Source organism: Haliotis rubra, unplaced genomic scaffold (assembly GCF_003918875.1).
Source record: "Haliotis rubra isolate DU_JTF1 unplaced genomic scaffold, ASM391887v1 Scf147, whole genome shotgun sequence".
In the NCBI taxonomy this organism is placed as follows: Eukaryota; Metazoa; Mollusca; class Gastropoda; order Lepetellida; family Haliotidae; genus Haliotis; species Haliotis rubra.
In genome coordinates, this window is record NW_025765414.1 from 269,826 (window position 1) to 278,199 (window position 8,374).

Sequence of the window (8,374 nt, forward strand, 5' to 3'; positions counted from 1 at the left end):
AACCTTATGCAGATTAATTGCACGAGGATCATGCATCAAACTGCTGAAAACCATGTGCAAATATCGTGCATGTGAAGAGCTGCGTTTTGGTGTAAAGTTTTGTTAAGAATTCGCCAATTTCCACTGAACTCATGACAATAATCTTTTCAACGTTACGAATTTGTTTCACAATACATCATTTCATGTGTAAACAGTATCTTTAAACAGTATGGAATATTTTTCGAAAATTCAGTTTAGAATGGTTGCCTGAAGTAAGTGGCTATATTTACACTAGTGAGTCTAAACTTTTGAAAGGAAGTAAAAGTATATGAAAATATATCATGTTATTGTATGTTGTACTACAGTAACGGTAAACAGTAGTTGTGCGGGGGCGGTGGGGTAGCCTAATGGTTAAAGCGTCGGCTCGTCACGCCGAAGACCCGGGTTCGAATCCCCACATGGGTACAATGTGTGAAGCCCATTTCTGGTATCCCCCGCCGTGATGTTGCTGGAACATTGCTAAAAGCGGCGTAAAACCAAACTCAGTCAGTCAGTCAGTAGTTGTGCGAGTGTGAAATGCATTGTATATGTATGTATATGTATATGTACACATGTTACGACAGTCCACCATCACCTGCAGAGCTACGTTCCTGTTACAACCAGATTTCTGACACCGATACGACACAACCCGACATGCATGTTTGAGCAGTTCGAGGAATGACCTTTCCAGACCTTTTGATTCTGGCAAAGAGTGTGAATATACTGAAATATCGTATGGATCCTGGTTTGAATGTGGCAAGCATATGATCCGTACCCGGAAGCGTACCCACATGTGACTACACTCGTGTTTTGTGTCTCCCACTTAATGGTGTCATATGTTGAAGCACCATGTGTTATCCTGGTGCAATAGTATAAATACTGCTGAAACACAACGTTACCGAAACAGTCGACATCAAGAAGTTTGCCGCGGTCCTGGTGTTGCTCTTCTTCACCGTTGTCGGTGTTGCTGCCGGTGCTGCCGGTGCTGCCTTTACACCTGGAGGGTCATTCGAAGGTAAGGAGACTGATACGTAGCTTTAATTTAGTTTTGTAAACACTTTGTGAATCCTTCACAAAAGGTTACGCATATGTGATAATGAAAATATTCATTCCATTTATTTTAGAAAACTTTCGGTTATAACATAGTGCTTCTGCTTCTTATAGGTCACGGGGCGGTGGTGTAGTGTAGTGGTTAAAGCGTTGGCTCGTCACGCCCAAGACCCGGGTTCGAATCCCCACATGGGTACAATGAGTGAAGCCCATTTCTGGTGTCCCCCGCCGTGATATTTCTGGAATATTGCTAAAAGCGTCGTAAAAGCCCACCCACCCACCTCTTTTAAGATCTGGAACAGGGTCTAGATCTAGATTTTCGAAGCTCTCTTAGCTCTAAGAGAGTCGTAAGTGCCATACATTAACGTTAATTTACGACTATCTTAGCGCTGAGAGAGCTTCGAAAATCTAGGCCCAAAACTGTTCTTCAGCACCCATGCTTGTCGTAAAAGGCGATTCACAGGCTCGCTAACTTGGTTGATAACCTCAGCTGGTAGATGCTGCTGCCTGTCTAGTCTAGATGCAATATTTTACAGACTGTCGTCATATATACTCCCCATCAAAAGTTTAGACTCACTAGTGCAAATGTAACCATTTACTTAAAGTCAACTGTTCTAAACTAAACTTTGCAAAACTTTCCATACTGTTTAAAGGTACTGTTTACACATGAACTGATGTATTGTAAAACACATTTGTAACGTTGAAAAGATTATTGTCATGAATTCAATAAATGATGAAACTCAGTTAAAATTGACGAATTCGTAACAAAACTTTACACCAAAACGCAGCTGTTCACATGCACGATATTTGCACATGCTTTACAGCAATTTGATGCATGATCCTCGTGCAATTCATCTGCATAAGGTTGGTTCCTCCAAGTTAGTGGAGAAATTCATTTTCGATGTAACCATACATATATACATAACATATAGTGAGTGCGGACCGCCTCCGTGGTGTAGTGGTTAGAGCGTCCGCCCGAAGAGCGGAAGGTCGCGGGTTCGATCCCCGACCGCGTCATACCAAAAGACGTTAAAGTATGGTACTTGTTGGTCCCTGCCTGGCGCTCGGCATTAATGGGTACAACAAGGACTGGTCGGCTCGGAGTCAGTATAATGTGTCTGAGTGGGGTATTCATGCTTCACTGCGGCGTGGTATCCCAGTGGGCTAGCACTATAAAACCAGCTTAAGTCTGGGCTAGTACAAGCAGCCGCACATACACATAGACACGCATGCACGTCGTCATATGAGCGAAATATTCTCAAGCACGACGTTAAACCCAATTTCACCTCACCTCACCTTTAGTGAGTGCTAATCACTGATGGGTAGTATAGATGGAAAATTGCTGAGTGTGGCGCCCAGCATGTATGACATATACCAGGCTGTCGCTGTACTACGCGATGGTAGCGCTAAGGTGATCGTAACTCGAATACCTTCACACAGACTTACGACATTTGGTTCCATATCTAACAAGTGGTGTTGGTGTTAGAATGATCATAACTCCCATTCCTTAACATAGACTTACGACAATCGTATTTCTACGAACGCTTTATTTTCGAAGCTCTCTTAGCGCTAAGATAGTCGTAAGTGCCATACATTACGACTATAGTCGTAAGTCAATGTTAAGGTATGGCACTTACGACTATCTTAGCGCTAAGAGAGCTTCGAATATCTAGGCCCTAGAGCTAATAAATGGCTGGCCAAGCACTCAGGGGTTGGTGCATTCTCTTACCACAGAGGTTACTTGTCATATCTTTCGTAGGAGGCGGGATTTAGTATTTTATAGTAAAGGTACACTTCGTTGTGTCGAAGCTGAAGAACCTACGTAAATACTTCGAATTATCCGAAACTCGGCACAACTGCAAAACGATGACTAAATTAGGAACAGACAAGACAAAGCTTTCACTTCGAGACAACCATTTGTAAAGCACAACGGTGTTTGACTATACACTCTTCAAAAAAAGAAACGCATAAGCCAATTTTAGACGAATTTATTGCGTTAGTTTAAGAGCAATTAGTTCAAGTAATTTCAATGGTAAAAAGGTGAAAATCAACACGTCGATAGACAAAGAGTTCGCCTTTATTGTTGGGTTTCTGTTTACTTGAGTCCACAAGTCAGTACTTTGCATGGACACCATCGGCACCGTCTCGGCTCAGACTCCGAAGTCGACGAAGCCGCTCATTTCCCCCATGCTTCCTGTAATGCTATGGCCAGTTGTGGAAGTGTATGCGGCGTGTTTTGACGTTGACGTACACTTCGATCGACTTCATCCCATAGGTGTTCTATCGGGTTTAGGTCTGGTAACCGGGAAGGCCATGGCAAGACATTGACATTAGAATTTTCAAGGTAGCGGGCCGTGACGCGTGCTGTATGTGAAGTAGAGTTGTCATGTATGTGACGGGCAAGTATGTGACGTATGTGACATGCAAGGACTTCGTCGATGTACCGATTTGTTGTCAAGTTCCCCGGAACCACCACTAAATCAGATCTTTCTGTATTGGATATCCCAACCCAAACCATGACACTGCTTCCCCCGAATCTGTCGACCTGTCGTATGCAATTTGGGCCAAAACGTTCATTTCTCCGACGGTAAACACGTTGTCTTCCACCTCGAAGAAGAAGAAATCGTGATTCATCACTGAACCAGACTCGCCTCCAGTTTCTAAGGTTCCAGTTTCAGACTCTACGACACCACCGCAAGCGATTGCGCCGATGGACGTTTCCCCAAACAGGGGAGACAACTGGCCTTCTTGGTCGAATCCCGACCATCGTAATCTTCATCGTAATAGAAACAAACGACAGCTTGGTTGGAAATTATTCTCAAACCAGGGATGCGTTGTGCAGTCTCTACGGCTGTGGCAAGACGATGAGGCAAGTGAGCAACCCGAATGTAGCGGTCATGGGCTTGTTTGATAACTCTTGGATGGCCGCTTCTCGGGCGATCTTGGGCGGGATTGGTCTGCAGGAAACGATTCCAAAGGCGAGATATGGTGCTCTGATGAACGTTGAAATGTCGAGCAACTGCAGATTGTGACTCCCCAGCTTCAAGGCGGCCTATGACAGTGTTTCGATTGGCTGCACACATGCAGTCGTGGCATGATGATTTCCTCTTTTCCAGGCAAAAACGAATGACAAAATTATACACAACGTTTACCTTTTTTATAGTGATCGATACCGCATGTTTTTCCGATTACGTTTTCTTGGTAACGTTGTGGCGAATATTTCTTCAAACGCTTCTAAAACAAGGGGGAAAGTTATAATTGCCGCGTTCTTGCTGTTTACAATCACACAAAGATGACGTTTTGAAAAGAAATAGTATATCTGTATTGTTTTTGCCGCAGCTACATGATTGCAATATTCTCTAAATCACCTATGCGTTTCCTTTTTTATCGGAAGAGTGTATAAATATAACAGCATCACCGTGAAGGAAGGATACTTCAGCCACGTTAAATGAAGTTTGATATAGGGTGAACCTTTGGATCTGGTTTCAGAACGTTCGGGAGAGAAGATCGTTGATGGCATTGATGTGTCCAAATTAGACAGCCAGTCCCTGAGCGCCTTCATGGACGCGGAGGATGAGAAGCTTGTTGGTGAACTGGGTGAGTACTAAGATACTGATTGTTCTGGTTCAAGATGTATCCCGGGGCATGTTCTGCAGGGTGAGTACTAAGATACTGATTGTTCTGGTTCAAGATGTATCCCGGGGCATGTTCTGCAGGGTGAGTACTAAGATACTGATTGTTCTGGTTCAAAGACGTATCCCGGGCATGTTCTGCAGGGTGAGTACTAAGATACTGATTGTTCTTGTTCAAGACGTATCCCGGGGCATGTTCTGCAGGGTGAGTACTAAGATACTGATTGTTCTGGTTCAAGATGTATCCCGGGGCATGTTCTGCAGGGTGAGTACTAAGATACTGATTGTTCTGGTTCAAGACGTATCCCGGGGCATGTTCTGCAGGATGAGTACTAAGATACTGATTGTTCTGGTTCAAGACGTATCCCGGGGCATGTTCTGCAGGGTGAGTACTAAGATACTGATTGTTCTGGTTCAAGATGTATCCTGGGGCATGTTCTGCAGGGTGAGTACTAAGATACTGATTGTTCTGGTTCAAGACGTATCCGGGCATGTTCTGCAGGGTGAGTACTAAGATACTGATTGTTCTGGTTCAAGATGTATCCCGGGGCATGTTCTGCAGGGTGAGTACTAAGATACTGATTGTTCTGGTTCAAGACGTATCCCAGGGCATGTTCTGCAGGGTGAGTACTAAGATACTGATTGTTCTTGTTCAAGATGTATCCCAGGGCATGTTCTGCAGGGTGAGTACTAAGATACTGATTGTTCTTGTTCAAGATGTATCCCAGGGCATGTTCTGCAGGGTGAGTACTAAGATACTGATTGTTCTTGTTCAAGATGTATCCCGGGGCATGTTCTGCAGGGTGAGTACTAAGATACTGATTGTTCTGGTTCAAGATGTATCCCGGGGCATGTTCTGCAGGGTGAGTACTAAGATACTGATTGTTCTGGTTCAAGATGTATCCCGGGGCATGTTCTGCAGGGTGAGTGCTAAGATACTGATTGTTCTGGTTCAAGATGTATCCCGGGGCATGCTCTGCAGGGTGAGTACTAAGATACTGATTGTTCTGGTTCAAGATGTATCCCGGGGCATGTTCTGCAGGGTGAGTACTAAGATACTGATTGTTCTGGTTCAAGATGTATCCCGGGGCATGTTCTGCAGGGTGAGTACTAAGATACTGATTGTTCTGGTTCAAGATGTATCCCGGGGCATGTTCTGCAGGGTGAGTACTAAGATACTGATTGTTCTGGTTCAAGACGTATCCCAGGGCATGTTCTGCAGGGGACAAGATTCATATGATTCACCCAGTGTATCAAGACACATCACAGTTAACAAGCACTGGCTCCTGAGTCGTTCTTCTGTTTACTTTTAATTTTGTTTATTTGTTGTTTGACGCCGCACTCAGCAATATTCCAGCTATATGGTGGCGGTTAGTAAATAATTGAGTTTGGACCAGATAATCCAGTGATCAGCAGCATCTACGCAATTGTAATCGATGACGTGTCAACCAAGAACATGTTGAAAGACAGGAACAGTTTACAACAGACTTTAAACAATGAAGACTCTTAAACAAAGAACCTTTGTCAAGCTTATCCCTGACTTACATTATACATCCTTATACACGAATTGATCACAATATGTTTGTCTGTTTCTTTGATACTGCACTCTGCGATATGGTCACTAGAGCATAGGTTGCTGGAGACCAAATCCAATCCAGGATCACCAAAGGGAGGTCCTGCCACATATAATGGAGTCTCGAACAGACAACTGTACCTCCAGTTTGACGGACTGATTGATTGTTGTTTAACGTAGCTCTCAGCAATTTTCCAGCTAAATGGTGGCGGTCTGTAAATAACCAAGTTTGGACCAGGCAATCTTGTGATCAACATCATGAGCATAAATCTACGCAGTTGGGATACGACGACATGTGTCAACCAAGTCAGCGAGCCTGACCACCCGATCCTGTCAGTCTCCTCTTACGACAAGCATGGGTTACTGAAGACCAATTCTAACCTGGATCTTCACGGGTATTTTACTTTTAATAAAAAGCAGATAACATATGTTGTTTTTTTAAATATAGGAAAGAGGACAGAAATGCTTCTTACTGTGTGTTTAGGTCCCCTAGCCATGAAGACTTGGTGAGCTCATGCTGTCACAAGTCGTTCTTCGTCCATAACCTTTTGCACTTTCGACTCGAGAACTGACCAAAATGTGTTGTGCTTTAACTGCGCCATAAAGGTAAATGCCGGTGTGACCCTGAAAGATCTTAAAATTGATCTTCAGCAACCCACGTTCATCTTAAGAGGCGGCGAACGGGGTCGAAGGTCATGTTCGTTGACATGGTTGATGCATGTCATCGTATCCCAATTGTGTAGGTCGATGCTCATGGTGTTAATCACTCGATTGTCTGGTCCAGACTCGATTATTTACAGACTGATGTCATATAGCTGGAGCATTGCTGAGTGCAATATTCAATATTCAACAAACAAACTTGTTTGCCCACAGTGTCAATTCGCGAAGGAAGAGTGTGAAACATTGCCACATGGAACTATTGTTCTGTTCTTCCATGTTTGTCTTTCCTGTAAAACAATGCCATTTTTATGTTTCTTTCGCAATCATATTTTTGTTGTTAGATCTTTAAGTTGCAAGTCGAATTCTGTCAAGCAACACGACGGAACAAAAGAGATGGTTTTCCCTTGTGAGGTATGGACCAAGAATTTTCAAGGCGGCAAGAACCTTCTACAGAAATTTCCGACGCACCCCGGTGTAAACCTCCCGGAGAGGAAAGTGGGTCACTCGCCAGTACACGAATCCGTCAGGCACGTTCGGGCAAGCAAAGAGGGACTTTTTCAAAATGAAACCGACCCAGGTGAAACCAATAAATGGAGGATACAGAGTAAACTGGGAAAACACAACATCATCGTCCGTCAAAAAAGCCGACCTACAATTGAGATTCAGACAAGGAAACCAAACATGAATCTGAAGAGAAAGTTCCGCTACGGCCCTGGTAACTAACACCGAATCGTCAAAAGACCTCCTGGACTCAATAAAGTAATTGCATGAATCTGGTTCTGTTTGCATTTTCCCTAGGTCGTAAGTATAGGTTTATACTGCTCAAAACAGTAGTCCAGCTTTTAGGGGCGGTGGGGTAGTCTAGTGGTTAAAGCGTTGGCTCGTCACGCTGAAGACCCGGGTTCGAATCACCACACGGGTACAATGAGTGAAGCCCATTTCTGGTGTCCCCCGCCGTGATATTGCTGGAATATTGCTAAAAGCGGCGTAAAACCAAACTCAGTCAGTCAGTCAGTCCAGCTTTTAGGAGTGAGTGATTTTAGTTTTACGCGGCTTTCAGCAATATGCAGCAGGGGACACCAGAAACGGGTTTTACACATTGTACCTATGTGGGGAATCGAACCGGGTCGTCAGTGTTTGAGTTCCATCTGGGATTCGAACCCACACACTCAGAGGCACCACAGTTCGACAGCACACAAAGTCAGCGATCTAAACAACGTAGCTAGTGCTGCAAATCTGGAAATCTGATAACTGGTAGTCTAGATCGGTACATTAAGTTTGAATCCGGATGGGATCTCGAAATATGAAAAGACTGGTTCGGTTCCTTTGTGGTTAGGCAAGTGAAAACCCTACATAAATAAAACCAGAGTCAACAAAAGTACTGAGTATGAGTTCGTTTTGCGTTTATGTCCTTTGTCTGAGACCATACCAGTTCGAGAGG

At 44.0% G+C, this 8,374-nt stretch overlaps 1 long non-coding RNA gene across 1 annotated transcript; it reads left to right on the forward strand.

The window, feature by feature from the left end:
- The first annotated feature begins 888 nt into the window (after window positions 1-888).
- Window positions 889-7,569, forward strand: LOC124269738. Its single transcript, XR_006896595.1, has 3 exons — window positions 889-1,033; window positions 4,558-4,665; window positions 7,275-7,569. It is a non-coding gene; the product is annotated as an uncharacterized LOC124269738 (long non-coding RNA).
- The last annotated feature ends 805 nt before the right edge of the window (window positions 7,570-8,374 follow it).